The 19022-nt window shown below is 42.2% G+C and overlaps 1 protein-coding gene across 2 annotated transcripts in view; it reads left to right on the forward strand.

The window, feature by feature from the left end:
• Nucleotides 1–14500: 14500 nt before the first annotated feature.
• The window catches only part of TEAD1 (TEA domain transcription factor 1), a 267742-nt gene continuing 263220 nt past the window's right edge, over nt 14501–19022 (forward strand). The window contains exons 1-2 of one of the 2 annotated variants that reach the window (XM_065945229.1): nt 14827–14907; nt 15517–15663. The gene's annotated coding sequence lies outside the window, so the exon portion shown is untranslated. Of the gene's footprint in view, nt 14908–15516; nt 15664–19022 lie in introns of both variants that reach the window. The other variant, XM_065945232.1, reaches the window with a different exon arrangement.

Consider the following 19022-nt stretch of genomic DNA (forward strand, 5'->3'; position numbering starts at 1 on the left):
TAACTGCATCCCCAGCTGACCTCTGACTATAATCTTATGACAGACTGTAAGACAGAACCACCAAGCCAAGCCATTCCCAAATACTTGACCCATAGAAACTTTGAAAGATATTATTATTGTTTTAAGACATTAACTTTTAGAAAGATTTGTTACCTAGCATCAGATAACAATACAATAGGAAACCATGTGATAAAGTCTGGAGGATCTTGAAAGACCCACTTTATGAAATAACATTTAAGCTAACAACAAGGGGAGAAGAATGAATTAGACAAAGAGAAAGGAAAAGTACTCCAAAGAGCTGTACTTACACAAAAAAGAACACTTTGGACAAGTGATAAATCTGAGGAACTACTAATAAAAGTTTTCCAGTGTGCTAAGACTAAGATTATGGCATCTGGTCCCAACATCCCATGGGAAACAGATGGGGAGACAGTGGAAACAATGTCAGACTTTATTTTTGGGGTTCCAAAATCACTGCAGATGGTGACTGCAGTCATGGAATTAAAAGACGCTTACTCCTTGGAAGGAAAGTTATGACCAACCTAGATAGCATATTAAAAAGCAGAGACATTACTTTGCCAACAAAGGTCTGTCTGGTCAAGGTTATGGTTTTTCCAGTGGTCATGTATGGATCTGAGAGCTGGACTGTGAAGAAAGCTGAGCACCGAAAAATTGATGCTTTTGAAATATGGTATTGGAGAAGACTGTTGAGAGTCCCTTGGACTGCAAGGAGATCCAACCAGTCCATCCTAAAGGAGATCAGTCCTGGGTGTTCATTGGAAGGACTGATGCTGAAGCTGAAACTCCACTACTTTGGCCACCTCATGCGAAGAGTTAATTCATTGGAAAAGATCCTGATGCTGGAGGGGATTTGGGGCAGGAGGAGAAGGAGACGACAGAGGATGAGATGGCTGGATGGCATTACTGACTCGATGGACATGTGTTTGAGTAAACTCCGGGAGTTGGTGATGGACAGGAAGGCCTGGCGTGCTGCAATTCATGGGGTCGCAAAGAGTCGGACACTACTGAGCAACTAAACTGAATTAAGGGACACACAGTTGGAAGGGAACAGTACAAGATGCCTGAAAAAGTAGGGAGATGTTGGATCACACGAGATCTTAGAGTGATTTTTCCTAAAGGTAGCAGAACACTACTGAAAAATATTTAGCAGATAGGGATGTATTAAGCCCATCATCGAGATTTCTGGTGCTTTTCTCAGAGATGAGAAACATCTGACAAAGGCCATATTCATAGTGGAAAACCATAATTTTGGACAGATTGTCTGACATACTTTTGAGATACCTGGATGATGTTGTCACTCAGAGAATTTTATAGGTATAAAATTGAATCATTGTTGTTCAGTCGGTCAGTCACGTCTGACTGTTTGTGACCCCATGGACTGTTAGCATGCCAGGCTTCCCTGTTCTTAACCATCTCCTGGAGCTTGCTCAAACTCATGTCCATTGAGTCACTGATGCTATCCAACCATCTCGTCCTCTGCCGTCGCCTTCTCCCGCTGCCTTCAATCTTTCCCATCATCAGGGTCTTTTCTAATGAGTCGGCTCTTCTCATCAGATGTCCAAATTGTTGGAGTTTCAGCATCAGTCCTTCCAGTGAATATTCAGGATTGACTTCCTTTAGGATTGACTGGTTTGATCTGTCTGCAGTACAAAGGATTCTCAAGAGTCATCTCCAACACCAGAGCTCAAAAGCATCAATTCTTTGTCGTTCAGCCTTCTTTAATGGTCCAACTCTCACATCCATACATGACTACTGGGAAAACCATAGCTTTGACTAGACAGACCTTTGTTGGCAAAGTAATGTCTCTGCTTTTTAATATGCTGTCTAGCTTTTCTTTCAAAATGCAAGCGTCTTTTAATTTCATGGCTGCAGTCACCATCTGCAGTGATTTTGGAGCCCAAGAAAATAAAACTTGTCAGTGTTTCCATTGCTTCCCCATCTATTTGCCATGAAGTGATGGGACCAGATGTCATGATCTTAGTTTTCTGAATGTTGGCTTTTAAGCCAGCTTCTTCACTCTCCTCTTTCACCTTCATCAAGAGACTCTTTAGTTCTTCTTCACTTTCTGCCGTTAGGGTGGTGTCATCTGCACATCTGAGGTTATTGATATTTCTCCTGGCAATCTTGATTCCAGCTGGTGCTTCATTCAGCCCAGCATTTCACATGACATACTCTGCATATAGGTTAAATAAGCAGAGTGACAATATACAGCATTGACATATTCCTTTCCCAGTTTTGAACCAGTCTGTTGTTCCATGTCTGGTTCTAACTGTTGCTTCTTGACCTGCATACAGGTTTTGCAGGAGGCAGGTAAGGTGGTCTGGCATTCCCATATCTTTAAAATTTTTCCACAGTTTGCTGTGATCCACAAAGTCAAAGGCTTCAGTGTAGTCAATGAAGCAGAAGTAGTTTTTCTGGAATTCTCTTGCTTTTTCTATGACCCAAGGGATGTTGGCAATTTGATCTCTGGTTTCTCTGCCTTTTCTAAATCCAGTTTGAATATCTGGAAATTCTCAGTTCAAGTACTCCTGAAGCATGGCTTGGAGAATTTTGAGCATTACTTTGCTATATGTGAAATGAGTGCAATTGTGTGGTAGTTTGAACATTCTTTGGCATTGCCCTTTGAAATTGGAATGAAAACCAACTTTTCCCAGTCCTGTGGCCACTGCTGAGTTGTCCATATTTGCTGGCATAATGAGTATGGCACTTTGACAGCATCATCTTTTAGGATTTGAAATAGCTCAGCTGGAATTCCATTACCTCCACTACTGCTGTTCATAGTGATGCTTCCTAAGGCCCACTTGACTTAGTATGCCAAGATGTCTGGCTCTAGGTAAATGGTCACACCATCCTGGTAGCTCCAGAAGGAATGAAGAGGCTGAGCCAAAGCAGAAACAACACCCAGCTGTGGATATGTCTGGTGGTGAAAGTAAAGTCCGATGCTGTAAAGAACAATATTGCACAGGAACCTGGAATGTTAGGTCCACGAATCAAAATAAATTGGAAGTGGTCACACAGGAGATGAAAAGAGTGAACATTGACATTTTAGGAATGAGTGAACTAAAATGGACTGGTATTGGTGAATTTAATTCAGATGACCATAATATCTACTACTGTATATAAAGGGCTTCCCTGGTGGCTCAGCTGGTAAAGAATCCACCTGCAATGAAGGAGACGTGGGTTTAATCCCTGGGTTGGGAAGATCCCCTGGAGAAGGGCATGGCAACCCTCTCTAGTATTCTTGCCTGAAGAATCCCCATGGACAGAGGAGCCTGGTAGGCTACAGTCCATGGGGTCACAAAGAGTTGGACATGACTGAGCAACTAAGCACACACATATATAAAACCTAAGACCCTGTTTGGGAAACTGAGAGTTACGTAGCGCGGGTCCCCTCCCTCCTGTACAGGAAAGGAGGTTGTTACACAGCCCTGCCCACTACAGAGAGTACCTCCCAGCTTCACTTGACCACAAGGGGTGGTCAAAATTCCTAGGAGATGTGTAGCTCAGCAGCACTTGAATTGAGAGGCTGGTTGACAGAGTTGACAGTTTGCAGAACACAGCCAGTGACCCTATTCAGTCAGGGAACTTGGGGTATGGATTGGCTTGAGTTAAGACAACAAACATAGAACTTCACCAGCTTTAGGGCTTCTCCCATTACCCTTGGGCAAGAAATCTAATTCATAGCCCTTCTCGTTGCAGAACACAGACTTCAACCTGTCTGACCAGGGAATCTAACCAGAGTACATGGGAAACATGTACCCTTCAACAGTACTACACAGAGTGGCACTTGAACAGAGAACAGGGAAGCCTATGGCTTCCCCCATTTGCAGCTTAAAATTGTAGCCCTACCCAACCAGAGAATTTAGTGCACATTCTGACTTGATGTGACTCCCCAAACAGCAAACTGTACAGGTTACGGTCCTGGTTCTGCTGCCCTCCTAGGGCACAGAAGCTAATTCATAGTCCCCCCGCTATTGAATATAGCACCCAGTCCTGACCACCTAGTAAACCTGAGCAGAGAATCCAGGCAACTGCAGACCCCATCCTAGAGCCTCACTTGAGTAGGAAACTATGCCAGCATTTCTATCCACCTGTTCTCAGCCAGTGGCACACGCCTTTCATCCATGTCCTCAGAGCTTGAACAGTTGCCTTGCCCCCAAATAGACCATAATAGCTGAACTCACCTGCCCCAGTATATTACCTGCAGACATACGCAGAAACCTAAGTTGACTGATGAACTGCTTCTGCCAAGTCAAATATGTAAACTCTGGAAGAGGAACCCCATTATGCAAATGCACAGATAGCAACATAAAGAATCAAGGATCATGAAAACTGGGTAAATATGATACCACCAATGGAAACTTTATTAAGCTCTAAAAATTAACCCTAAAGAAATACATATCTATGAACTGTCACACAAAAAATTCAGTATAATTCTTTAAAGGAAGTTTAGTGAACTATAAGAGAACACAAAAAGACAACTAAATGAAATCAGGAAACTAATGCATGAACAAAATAAGAAGTTCCCCCCCCAAAAAATGCAACCATCAAATAACAAAAACAAAAATTAAACCACCAAACAGAAATCCTTGCACTGAAAAATACAATAACTAAACTGAAGAATTCAAAAGAGTTTCAAAATAGATTCAGTCACATAGAAGAAAGAATCTGTGACTTACAAGATAAGACATTAGAAATCATCCAGTTAAAGGGGCAAAAAAGACAAAAAGATTGAAAAAAGAGAGAAGAAATTCTATGGGAATTATGAGGCACAAGGAGAAGAAACAGTATTTACATTGTGAGAATTCCAGAATAAAAAGGGAGAGAAAGGACATTTAAAGATATAATGACTGAAAACTTCCTGAATCCAGGGAGAGAAATGGACATCCAGATCCATGAGGCCCAAAGGACTCCAAATGGGTTGAATTCAAATAAGGCTATAATAAGACACGTTATAATTAACCTGTTAAAAGCTAAAGAAAGAATTTTAAGAGCAGAAAGAGAAGAAGGAAAAGTGATATGCAAGTAACCCCTATTAGACTGTTAGTAGAGTTCTCAAAAAACTTTTCAGGCCAAGAGAAAATGGGATGACATATTTAATATGCTGAAGAAAAACAACTGTCAAACAAGGATTTTATACTCAGTGAAGATTTCCTTCAGAAACAAAGGAGGGATACAGACTTGCCCAAACAAACAAAAGTAGAAGAAGTTCATTACCATCAGAGCTGCCTCACGAGAAATGTTATAGAGTTCTTTGAGTGGAAGTAAAAGAATACTAATTAATATCATAAAAACATAAAAAGGTAGTGTAAAATTCACTGGTAATGGTAAATATATAATCATAGGTAGATTCTGCAATTTGGCAATAGTGGTGCATAATTCAGTTACAATTCTAGTTAAAATTTTTTTTAGTAAAAATAGCTATAACTACAATAATCTGTTATTAGTTATACAATATTTAAAAACATGCAAACTATAATAGCAATAACCTAAAATGTATAAAAGTTTACAAATTCTATTGAAGCTAAGTTGTTATCAATTTAAACTAGAGTGTCAGACATTTAAGATATTTCAGGGATTTCCCTGGTGGTCCAGTGGTTAAGAATCTGCCTTACAATGCAGGGGACTTGGGTTCAGTCCCTGGTGGGGGAACTAAGATCCCACAGCCACAGGACAACTAAGACCACACACTGCCACAAATATCCCAGTGCAATGAAGACCCAATGTAGCCAAATCAATCAATCAATTTTTTTTAAAAAAAGATATTTTATATATATCTCATGGTAACCACAAGGGGAAGTCCTGGGGTAATGACACAAGAGAACACAGAAAAGAAACCAAAGAAAACTGATACATACAGACATCTACCACCACCCCCCCAACCCCCCTGAAAGCAGGATAAGAAATAAGGAATAACAGATCTACAAAACAGCCAGAAAACAATGAACAAAATGGTAATAATAAGCCTTTATCAATAATTACTTTAAATATAAACAGATTAAATTCTTCAACTAAAAGATATAGAATGGATAAATGTATAAAAAGAAATAAGATTCAGCAATATGCTGCCTGTAAGAGACTCTTTATTGCTTTAAAGATAAACATAGACCAAAAGATATTATCCTGATATCAAAACCAGAAAAGGATATTGTAAAAAAAAAGAAAAAAAGAAAACTACAGGCCAATATCCCTGGTGAACACTGATACAAAAATTTTTAATAAAATACCAGCAAACTGAATTCAGCTGCACATTAAAAGGAACGTACACCACAATCAAATGGGATTCAACCCTGGGATGCAAGAATGGTTCAACATAGGCGAATCAATCAATGTGATCCATCACGTTAATAGAACAAAAGAAGTATATGATCATCTGAACAGTTTCAGAAAAAGAATTTGACAAAGATCAACATCCATTTGCGATAAACACTCTTAACAAGGTAGGCACAGAAAAAACACATCTCAACATAACAAAGGGCATATATGACAAGCTGACAGCTAACATCACTTTCAAAGGTTAAAGACTGAAAATTTTTCCTCTAAAATCAAGAAAAAGACAAGGGTTCCCACTCTCACCACTGCTATTCCAAATACAAATAGAAGTCTTAGCTAGAACAATTAGGTAAGGAAAAAATCTGCAAGAGAATTGGAAAAGAAGAAGGAAAATTGTCTCTATTTGCAAATGACATGATTTTATATACAGAATATCATAAAGATTCAACCAAAAAGCTGTGAGATATAATCAATAAATTTAGTAAAGTTGCAGAATACAAAATTAATATATAGTAGTAAGTGTGTTATATATACTAACAGAAAATTTTCTGAAAAACAAATTGATTCCATTTATAATAGCATTAAAAATAATTAAATATTTATGAATAAATTTAACCAAAGAAGTAAAAGATCTTTACTCTGAAAACTACAAAGAAAGCAAAGACACTAGTAAATGTAATGGTATATTGTGTTGTGGTGGTGGTGGTTTGGAAGAACAAATTTTGTTAAAATGTTAATAATAATACCAAAAGCCATCTATAAATTCAGATCTTAAAATGTCAATAATACTACCAAAAGCCATCTATAATGCAATTCCTACCAATATGCCAATGTCAGTTTTGTTTTAACAGAAGTAAAATGATCACTCCTAAAATTCACATGAAACCACAGTTCAGTTCAGTTCAGTCACTCAGTTGTGTCTGACTCTTTGCGACCCCATGGACTGCAGCACACCAGGCCTCCCTGTCCATCACCAACTCCCAGAATTTACTCAAATTCATGTCCATTGAGTCAGTGATGCCATCCAAACATCTCATCCTCTGTCGTCCCCTTCTCTTCTCGCCTTCAGTCTCTCCCAGCATCAGGGTCTTTTCAAATGAGTCAGCTCTTCGCATCAGGTGGCCAAAGAATTGGAGTTTCAGCTTCAGCATCAGTCCTTCCAATGAACAGTCAGGACTGATTTCCTTTAGGATGGACTGGTTGGATCTCTTTGTAGTCCAAGGGACTCTCAAGAGTCTTCTCCAACACCACAATTCAAAAGCATCAATTCTTCGGTGCTCAGCTTTCTTTATAGTCCAACTCTCACATCCATCCATGTCTACTGGAAAAGTCATGGACTTGACTAGATGGACCTTTGTTGGCAAAGCAATGTCTCTGCTTTTTAATATGCTGTCTAGGTCGGTCATAACTTTTCTTCCAGGGAGTAGGCGTCTTTTTATTTCATGGCTGCAGTCACCATCTGCAGTGATTTTGTAGCCCCCAAAAATAAAGTTTGCCACTGTTTTCACTGTTTCTCCATCTATTTGCCATGAAGTGATGGGACTGGATGCCATGATCTTAGTTTACTGAATGTTGAGTTTTAAGCCAACCTTTTCACTCTCCTCTTTCACTTTCATCAAGAGGCTCTTTAGTTCATCTTCACTTTCTGCCATAAGGGTGGTGTCATCTGCATATCTGAGGTTATTGATATTTCTCCCGGCAATCTTGATTCCAGCTGGTGCTTCTTCCAGCCCAGGGTTTCTCAAGATGTACTCTGCATATAAGTTAAATAAGCAGGGTGACAATATACAGCCTTGACATACTCCTTTTCCTATTTGGAACCAGTCTGTTGTTCCATGTCCAGTTCTAACTGTTGCTTCCTGACCTGGATACAGGTTTCTCAAGAGGCAGGTCAGGTGGTCTGGTATTCCCATCTCTTGAAGAATTTTCCACAGTTCATTGTAATCCACACAGTCAAAGGCTTTGGCATAGTCAATAAGGCAGAAATCACAAGAGACCCCAAATAGACAAAGAAATCCTAAGAAAGAAGAACTAAGCAGGAAGGAATACATTTTCTGATTCCAAGGTATACTACCGTAAAGGCTTCAAAACAATATGGGACTGCCATAAAAACAGACACATAGACCAATGGAACAGAACCAAGAGCCCAGAAATAAACTCAAGAATAATATTTGATAAGGGTGCCAAGAATACTCAATAGAGAAAAGACAGTCTTTTCAATAATGGTGTTGGGATACTCAGATATTCACATGTAAAGTAATAAAACTGAACCCATAACTTATGCCACCCAGAAAAATTAATTAAAAATGGATTAAAATCTTAAGTGTAAGCTCTGAAGCCATGAAACTCCTAGAATAAAACATAGGAAGAGAGGTCCTTCACATAGGAAGAGAAGTCCTAATTGACTTTTTAGATGTGACACCTAAAGCACAAGGAACAAAATTAAAAACAAAAAAGTGGGAGTACATCAAATACAATTTTCTACACAACAAAAGAAACCATTGAAAAAGAAGACAACACAGGGATTGGGAAAAAATATTTGCAAATTATATATCTGATAACGGGTTAATATTTAAAATTATGAGAATTCACACAACTCAATAGCAAAAAAATAAAAAATAAAAAAGACAAACAACCCAATTAAGAAATTGGCAAAGGACCTGAACAGACATTTCTCCAAGGAAGATAAATGAAAGGCCAACAGGTAAGTCCTCAATGTCACTAGAGAAATTAGAGAAATGCAAATTAAAACCACAGTGAGATATCATTTGTGTCTACCAGAATGGGCACTATAAAAAGACAAGAGAAAACACTGACATGGACGTGGAGAATAGGGAACCTTTGTGCACTGTTGGTGGGATTGTAAACTAGTACAAACACTAGAGACAACAGTACAAAAGACCCTCAAAAAATTATAGAACTACAATATGATCCAGCAATTTCACTTCTGAGAGTATATCCCAAGGAAATGAAAACACCAGCTCAAAAATAAATGTGCACTCCCACGTTCCTAACTGCATTATTTATAATAGCCCAGACATGGAAACCACGTAAGAATTCATCAGTGGATGAACAGATAAAGAAGTTGTGATACACACACATATAGAAACACATAGGAATATTATTCAGCCATAAAAATGTGGAAATTCTATCATTTGTGACAGCATGGATGAATCTTGAAGGATGCTAAGTGAATTAAGTCAGAGAAAGAGAAATACTATGTGACTTCACTTACATGGAGAATCTTAAACAAAACAAATGAACTCAATAGCAAAAAGCCATAGAAAAAGATCAGACCTGTGGTTAGCAGAGGTAGAGAAAACTGGAGGAAGACAGTCAAATGGTACAAACTTTCAGTTATAAGAGAAATAAGTACTAGGCATGCAATATATAACAAGATGACTATAGCTAACACTACCATATGATTTAAAGGAAAGTTGTTAAGAGAGCAAATTCTGAGTTCTCATCAAAAGGAGAAAAACATTTCCTTTCTTTCTATTGTACCTATATGAGAAGATGGATGTTAGTTGAAACTGTTGTGGTAATCATTTCACAGTATATATAAATATCATGCTGTATGCTTTATACAGTGATGTATGCCAATTATTTCTTAATAAAACTTGAAGCAAATTGTGAAATACACCAGGTATGTAGAAAAGAATGCTTAAAACAAATATATAACTTAATTAATTGTTATTATAAACATCCATGTAACCTACAAAACCTCTCCCATGTTGCCCCTCTTTGCCAGAACATCCTATCATTCATGATAATCAGTAACGATGGTTATCATGATTACCAATAAATCATGAAACCAGATTTACTGGTAATTACTTCATGTTCTTCTATCTAGTTTTCCTCCCCTTCTTCCTAGTTTTGCATGTAATTATATACACTGAAACAATGCTGCTAAATTTTGCTTAGTTTTAAACTTGATATAAACACAGTAAGGATTTTAAAAATTTTATGCTTGTTTTACTCAATATGGTATTTCTAGCCTTTATCCATATTATTGTATGTAACTGTACTTTACTCATTTTCAGCCCTGTACAGTATTCCACTGTATGATTATAGCAAAATTCATTTCTTCTTTCTACTATTAGTGGACATTTGGGTTGTTTCTTGCTTGGGGTTACTACAAAAATTCCCCAACAACATTCTTGTCCATGTGTCCTGGTACACACATACCTGAGTCTTTCTTGGCTGTATTTCTAAGCGGAACTTCTGGCTCACAAAGTATGCATAGCTTCAATTCCACTAGCTAATATCAAACTTTTCCAACCTGGTTGTACCAATTTTTTTCACTCCTATAAGAAAAAGGGATCAACTTCTTAGAAATAAGATAAACTGTATCATTATTATTAATTAGACATCTTTGTCTTTCAAAGCAATATCCTTCTGAGCCAAGGGCTTCCTTATGGTAAACTGTAACCACTGGTTCTCCTTTTTACTTTCAGGTAGACTCAGTTTCTATCTCAGCATGACTTGTTACCACTAAGTGGATCAATGTTTCTCTTATATGTTACAAATTAGGTTCTTTCTTGTTAAAACCTGAAGGTACAAACTCTCTTTTATCATAGGTGTTACATATAATTGTTACATTTCAGAGTAGTTTCCCTCTTCAGATTGTCAATCTTTTGTGTTTGGTATATTACTGAGTTTGGGACCTTTGGTGGAAGGTTAAGAGCATGAAAAAGCAGAGACATTACTTTGCCAACAAAGGTCCATCTAGTCAAGGCTGTGGTTTTTCCAGTGGTCATGTATGGATGTGAGAGTTGGGCTGTGAAGAAAGCTGAGCGTCGAAAAATTGATGCTTTTGAACTGTGGTGTTAGAGAAGACTCTTGAGAGTCCCTTGAACTGCAAGGAGATCCAACCAATCCATCCTAAAGGAGCTCAGTCCTGGGTGTTCATTGGAAGGACTGATGCTGAAGCTGAAACTCCAATACTTTGGCCACCTCATGCGAAGAGTTGACTCATTGGAAAAGACCCTGATGCTGGGAGGGAATGGGGGCAGAAGGAGAAGGGGACAACAGAGGATGAGATGGCTGGATGGCATCACTGACTCAATGGGCATGAGTTTGAGTAAACTCCGGGAGTTGGTGATGGACAGGGAGGCCTGGCGTGCTGCGATTCATGGGGTCGCAAAGAGACAACTGAGTGAGTTGAACTGAACTGAAGAGCATGAAATCTGGAACTGAACTCTCTATGCTTGAATTCTCACTCTGTACTTTCTAGCAGTATGATCTTGACCAAATTGTTTCACCACTCTGATTCTCAGTTTGCTAATTGATGAAATGAGAATAAATTAAAGCATCTACCTCATAGAGTGACTGTGGGGATTAAAGGAAGTAATATATAGGAAGTACTTAGATCAGTGTCAAGAATTCTACAGCGCACTGCATATAACCATTTCAGTTTTGTGGGCAGTAGAGTGGTTATGAACATAGGCTGAAGTCAGAAGAAATTCAGGACTTGGCTCTACTCTTTTCTGACTATGGGACCATAGGCAAGTCATATTATCTCCCTAGAGTTCACTTTCTCACCTGTATAAACTGAGTTAATGTTTGGTACCTTGTACAGGTGCCATAAGGATGAACGGAAATGGTAAATGCAACATGCCACAGGCTAACTAGTAATACAGCTCCTGTCATTTCAGCAGGTGGCAGCTACTTTTCCTGTCCTCAGATGCTGGGGGTGAACAGCTCCTGGACCTTAGATTGTTAGCTCCTCTTCACTGACCAATGGGTGAGTGAGAAGAGTAAGAATGTGTGGAGGTTATGGTGAAGAGACTACAAAAGTTATTCCCATTTATGTGGAAGTCCCGTGCAGTGTACAGTTAGCTGAATGAGACTCAGTCCACTTTCTATTGGCTCAGAAATGGGGCACCCCAGTATGTAGGTAAGTAACATAATACAGATTCCCTGGTAGCTCAGCTGGAAAAGAATCTGCAATGCAGAAGACCCTGGTTTGATCCCTGAATAGGGAAGATCTCCTGAAGGGAAAGGCTACCCACTCCAATATTCTGGCCTGGAGAATTCCATGGACTATTCCATATGGTCTCAAAGAGTCAGACATGAATGAGTGACTTTCACTTTCACTTTCACCAGAAAACAAGTAGTGTGTCTGAGCAAGGAGTTTTGAGGGTGCTAGGGAGGACATATTTATGTGAGTAGTCTACTTGGAAGAAAAGGTTTATGAGAAGAATCTCAAAAAATATGCATGTAGATGGGAGAAGTTGGAGAAAATACCGGTCATGAAGAGCTGTGAATCACAGGCAAAGGATTTTTTTCCTGAATTCAGTAAGGGCTGGGAGACCTCGTAATGCCAGGTGACTGTGACAGGGCAGCTAGTGTCGGAAAGGCACCCAGGTGTACTGGGCCAACAAATAGTGATCTAGAAACCCTACAATCTGGAACTGCTGTTAGACTCTCTCTGGCATATTTAAAAGATGGTATTTGGAGACAGATATGCACTGTACAGCTGTAACGCCAAATTAATTTTACGTTTTCCTAACAAATGTCCAAAAACCAGTGTGTTATGGTGGTTAGTCATTACTGAGAGCCTGATTGTATCACTGCGTTATTGCATGCAAACTAGATAGAGTTAAAATAAATCAGTACCTGACTGTGGTGGATACCTAGCCACCACGGAAAATTGTATAGAACTAAATACAGGCACACAAAAATGAGTACAAGTAAAATGGGAAATGTGTATAAGATGCGGTGCAATGTATCAATCTCAACATCCCGACTGTGGCACACACAAATGAGCATAAGAAGGGAAATATATATAAGATGCGGTGGATTGTATCAACGTCAATATCCCCATTGTGATATTACAGTTAAGACATCACCATTGGTGAGAGAAATGGGCAAAGTGAACAAAGGTTTTCTCTGTATTGTTATTTTTTACAACTGCATTCAATTCTCTGAACAAAAATTTCAATTAAAAATACGCTAGTAGCAGCTATGCTTTGTAGAAAATGTGCTGTCTCCAATCACATTCCGCTTCTCTGTTACCCATATTTAGGGGGACTCCTGGGGGCACAAAATAGGCGGCATTATGTATCCTGGTGGTCCCAACTAAAAAGGACAGCAAAGTGCCCCAAGGAAAGAAGTCAACAGGACCGTATTGCTTTGCTACTTTGATCTAAGCGAAACTGTCGGTTACAATTACCCCCAAACTTGAGACAGTTCTGCCACAGTGGGTCAGCTTTATCCAGGTGTTTTCTGATTTACCCATGGCGTCTGCTATGTCACTTTAGCGTCAGTACTTCGAAAGGTAGGGTTAAAGTTATTCTATGTGTAAATGAAATTTACCCCTCCCCGCCCCCGCAAAAAAAAAAAAGAGTGACGGGAACCTGCCGGAGGTAGCCTTTAAAAATTTAGGGAGTTTTTACCTGACCCATCGCTTTCGAAAAGTACAACTCGCAGGGATGAGTAAACTCGATTTCTTGAGCGACTCGGAGGAGACCGTGTTAGCAGGGCAGGATTATTACGAACTCCGTAATTCTCTTTTCTTTGCTATGCTAAAGGTTTCCCTTCCCAACAGTAGGTCTGACTTCGACTTGAATGAGAGCCCTGAACTTTTGTAAAGTGGAAAAGAGGGGAAGTCATGGCAGGCTGGGAATCCGGCCCCGGGAAGGCGTTCACCGCGGTTGAGAACAACGACGAAAATTTTCAGAACAGAAACTTCTCGTCCCCGCACTTGCAGACTTCCGCGAGTCCAGGAGCGCTCCAGGCGGCCGCGCGAGCTTCTGCGCCCGGGAACAGGGAAACTGAGGCAGGCCGGCGCGGCCCGCGCAGCTCCGGCCTCGGCGCCCGCCCGGAGGAGGAAACCCAGGATTCCACAGCTCTCCGCTCGGCGCAGCCACCTCTGAAGCGCCTTCCCCGCCCTGGTCCGCCCCGCCCAGCTCGGGACAAAGCCCGGAGCCCGCGCCGGGAAGGGGCAGGGCGGCTCCCGCGCGCGCCCCGCTCCCCCGTGGGCGCAAGACTCCGCCCCGCCGCCCCTCGGGAAGGAGCCCGCCCCGCGCCCCAACGGCTAGGTTGCCCAGCCGGGCCCGCCCCGAATCCCCATGACGTCACCGGCGGCGGCAGGCCCCGCCCCCGGCCCCGGGCGGCAGGCCGCATGACGTCACCGAGGCCCCACCCCTCCGGAGCGAGTTCGGTCCTGGCGTTCATTTCATTCCTGTCCTCATTCCGAACATTCTTAGCATCGCTCGCGCCGTGCCGCGCCGCCCGAGCCGAGCCGAGCCTCTGCAGCCGCCGCCGCGGCCCCGCCGCCCGCCGCGGGCGCCCATCAAGCACTTTGCAGACTCGCTTCCACCCTGCGGGCCAGTCCGCGCGGCGGGGCCCGGGCTCGGGGCGGCCGCGTCCGGGGACAGGCCATGCAGTGAATCCCCCCCACCCCGTCCACCTTTGCCCGGAGCCGTGGGCAGCAGCCCAGTTCGTCTAGCCGGTCCCGGGGCAGGAGCGGTGCTAGGCAGGGGTGGGGTGGCCCAGCCCGGGGATCGGGAATCGGGGAGGGAGCCGGGCTCCGAGCTGAAGGCGGGGGAAGCGGCGCCGAAGTTTGCCTCGGACTCGCCAGGCGCTGCGGCGGCTCCCTTCGCCGAGGTAAGTTGGTGCGCGGGGCTGATGCTGGGTGCGGGGGGCGCGCGGGGCGCCGGGGGCGGGGGCCGGCCCCGTCCGGCCCCGGCCGCTCTTTCTCTCCGGACTCTGCTTTGTGTGCGGCGGGCGGGCAGAGGAGCGGGCACGCGGAGGGCCGGGGCCGGGCCCCCGCGCCCGCCTCCCCGCGCTCCTTCAAGGTGAGCGGCCGGGCGCCGCCGCGGGAGTTGCCGGGACGCCAAGTTGGGCCGCGCGCAGCGGAGCCCGCGCGGCAACAGGCGGCCTTGCAGGCGCCGGGCCGGCCGCGCCGCGCCCCCCGCGCCCCCCTCTTGCGCCCGTCCGCCTGCCGGCGCGCACACGCACACACCCTCGGGCAGTTTCCACGTTTTTCTGGGAGAAGTCAGAAGTTCGGAGCGAGCGCGGGCGGGGAGAGCCGCCGGCGCCGCCTGGGAGCCCGAAGCCGGCCCGATCCCCCCCGCCGCGCCTCCCCTGCCGCCCCAGGCGCCGGGGTCCCCCGAGGCCGGCCCGGGGGCTGCGCCGACTTGTGCTGCTGGCGGGGGTTTCGCTCCTTCTTCTCAAAGATGAGAGGAGGCACGGTCGTCTTTGCCGCTTCTCCAGGACTGTTGCTGCCGCCGCCGCCGCCGCTTCATTGCACATTCAAGTGGAAAATTTTCAGGAGTCAGCAGAAACATTGTGTCCAAAAAAGACTGAGTCGCAGTTACCACCAAATCCTGGAGGAGACTCTCCCTGGAAAACTTCCCTTCGGTAGGAAATACTGGGGGATTTGTTTGTTTATTGGAAGAGAAATGATCCCCAGAGGGGAGAAAATCAGTGCATTTCTTCTCTTTGTTCGTAGCAGCAACATTTGTTTTGTTCTAAAGTCCAGAGGCCCGCTTTAAAGAAAGTTCAACTTCTATGAGTTTCCTTTTTTTTTTTTTTTCTTTTAATGTGTTTGTATTTTTTTCTTTTAAACCGGAGCAACGTTTTAAATGAGTTGAAGACAATGGAGGGCTTCACACCTCCCTTCTTTTTCTCCCACGAAAATAAAGTCCAGATCCTAATTTTCTTTGCTTTTTAATTGTGTTTTTAAAGATTTATTTAAAATTGAATGCTGTCACTGTATAAAAATATTTATGAAACAATGAAATACCAGCCATTAGCATTTCTCAGGAGGCTTGTTAACTTCTCAGAAGCAAGTGGCTGCCTGTGATTTGCAGAAATGAAAATTGACCTCACTAAGCCCTGAAAAGTTAGAGACAGATGATGTTCCAGGAGCAGGTCATGTAAAAAGGCCGAGTTTTAATAACAGTGCCTTGGAGGAAGCCCAGATCTTGGGACAGAAAGGTCTGTAAGACCTATCAGCTTTCAAAAGAGTTTTAAATATATATGTATTTTAAAAATGTTACAGATAGTACAATGAGTAGAACACTGTCTAGTTCTTCAGGACAACCAACCCACATGCTTCTTCCTCCCCACCCTTTCCCTTGATTGTTTCTGGAAGTTTAGGTGGTCTCATGGCTTGTGACGTGCTGGGTGCCTGCAGGTGGTTACCTGAATAGACAGATCCCTTCAGGAAGTGATCCCACTGCCAACTCAGATCAGGGAGTGGGCTCCGTGTTCTCTGCAGCTTGCAGTGAATCTTGACTGGTGTCTTATGCACGGGGGTTTCTCTGCCAGGGTGCTGTGAGGTGGTTAGGAGCAGACGTCAGGCTTTGCCCAGTGCTTCGTCCTTTCACTGTTGGGCTTGTGCCCTTCTGTAAATAGCAAACTATGAGCACCAAGCATATCTGAATGCTTGTAAGGGCCAGACTTAGATCCAACTTTGGTAAGAATCTTTCCTTTTTAGAAGGAAATAGTAGAACTAATTACAAAGTCGCTCTGAAAAGACACATGTATTAGTTGAACCTTTGTCAACGGGTGAGGTTTTGAATTGTTGACTGTTTTTTAGGGGAAAGGCTGATTTTTTTTCCAATTTCACTATTTCCATAAATGGTCACAGATATTTTTGTTTAGTGTTTCTTTGTATGTGCAACTCTGTGTTGGACTCTCAGGTTTCAGGTTTTGGACCAAGTTTATAATTCTTTTGTTGTTGGTGTAAAATAATGAGCTGATAAGCTGTATCCATTACTGGGTCTTGCCGATGGTATAAAAGTGCCAGTGTAGACCATTTTATTTTTGCTTTAATGATTAAGTACTGTTTGGTTCACAGTTTTAGGAGAATATCAGACTACTTTTCCTTCCTTTCTCCCTTTCTTCCTCTTTACAAGTTTGAAATAAAACCAGTGTGACACATTGCTTGACACTTAAGAGTAAAAAACTATTAAAGGAAAGAATTTTTGTGTCGATTCCTCCTCTGTGTGTTCTTTTATAAAGTAACAAATAGGACTTCATTCAGGGAACATGCCTGAGAGATTATTGGAGAATTTTTTTTTTTCTTCTTTTCCCAAAACATAAACCAGGACTCACCATGGCATATACTTAATGAAATTTAATTTAAAGAAAGAGGACATGCTATCTTAATTTGAGTGACTGAACTGAATTTCTCATGGAGAGGTGCATCCTTGCTTTATGGTACAGTGTGTGCCTAGATCCCAGCAGCATACTAATACATAAGAACTGCTGGTGGTGGGGTTGAGGGGGCAGCCTGGGGAAAGTCAGCTTCCTCCTTTCTTCTCCTCTGCCCCTCCCCCTCTTTTGCTTTATATAGAAAGAATATGTTCACATACACACTTTGGGCACTGGTACCCGCAGGTTTTTGTTTTTTTTTTTTAAGAAAAGGGACAAGCAAGTCATAAGGAAAAAAAATGTTTGGGTATTTTGCTGCCTTAGTTTCAGTCATTAACAAACAATTCTGAATTGTGCTGGTTATGACAATACAGGACAGCAGGTTTAAGAGGGCATTTCTTAACGGGAAAATTTGGTGGAATATACTTGTAGTCTATCATGGCGATCTAGATCATATTTGTTGTCACATTTTCAGTGGGAAAATGTGTAATGGGGACAGTTAGAGAATGTAGATCCCAGATGTTAGATAGGCCTTTGAAGGAATGAGCTGTGCCATTAGCAATATTTTAAGTTTCTTGCTTCTGAAATGGATCGATCTGTTATACTTGGTGGTGGGACAGGAGTTTGTGCGTCTTTGGGATTACTCTTCTCTCCAGTCTCTTGTGTTATGTGTTAATCATGAGCATAATTAAACTGCCTGCAAATGATAATTGTGATATCTTATCATTCAAAAGGTTGATGCAAATAACTGTCTATATGATCCCATGTATGGAAAATGATTGTGCTCACATACAAACAATGTGTAGATAACACTTTTAAGCTTGTATTTTAGGCATTTTATCTTGTTTCCAATAAAGAGATTGCGAAAGGAGAGGAAAAATACTGCGGAGTGAAAGTTGTGCTTAGAAGTTGGATCTGTTCAGTGATAAAAACTTTTGGTTTTTTTTCCCCCAAAGACTGAAGAATACTGGCCAGAGGGAATGTCCAGCTTTCTTCGTAAAATTGCAACGAAATCAGAGCCCACCTTTCTCTTGATAAATGCGGGCATCGCAGCTTCCTCTTTCGAGTTCAGTGACTGGAACTGCAGAGTGCGAATGTCCTACTTCTGAACTCGGCAAGAAAAGTGTATTGTAAGCTTGCTGCCCTTTGACAGACTCCGGCTGTGCTGCTGGTCTATTGGAGACTGACCGGTGACTGCTGTAATCTCTTACAGCTGCGTGGCGCTTTTTCTTATTTTATCTGTAAAAGCAACAGATTACCCTGTGGTGTTTAACTTAGATCCCAAGTCATGTTTGAACAGTATCTGTGATGTATTTTAGTTTCTTGTTCACAAAGGTGATAAAATCAAGTAATTCAGATCCATAGTAAGCACCTTAATGTTTCAAAGTGACAGATACCAATGCCAATTTTGACCTCGTATTGCAATTATTGAATATTTCTGAAACCAAGGATGTTTGGGGGCTTCCCTATTCTGGGATAGTTTGTGGAATGCTAGAATATTTGGATCTGAATATCTGGAGTGTTTTTGTGTAGGTTTTTACATAGTTTTGTTTCAGAGCTGTGGATAGTTGAGAGTTTTCAGTCTGTAAGATTGTCATCATAAGCTTCCCGTGTTTGAA

Source organism: Muntiacus reevesi, chromosome 9, assembly GCF_963930625.1.
Source record: "Muntiacus reevesi chromosome 9, mMunRee1.1, whole genome shotgun sequence".
Lineage (NCBI taxonomy): Eukaryota > Metazoa > Chordata > Mammalia > Artiodactyla > Cervidae > Muntiacus > Muntiacus reevesi.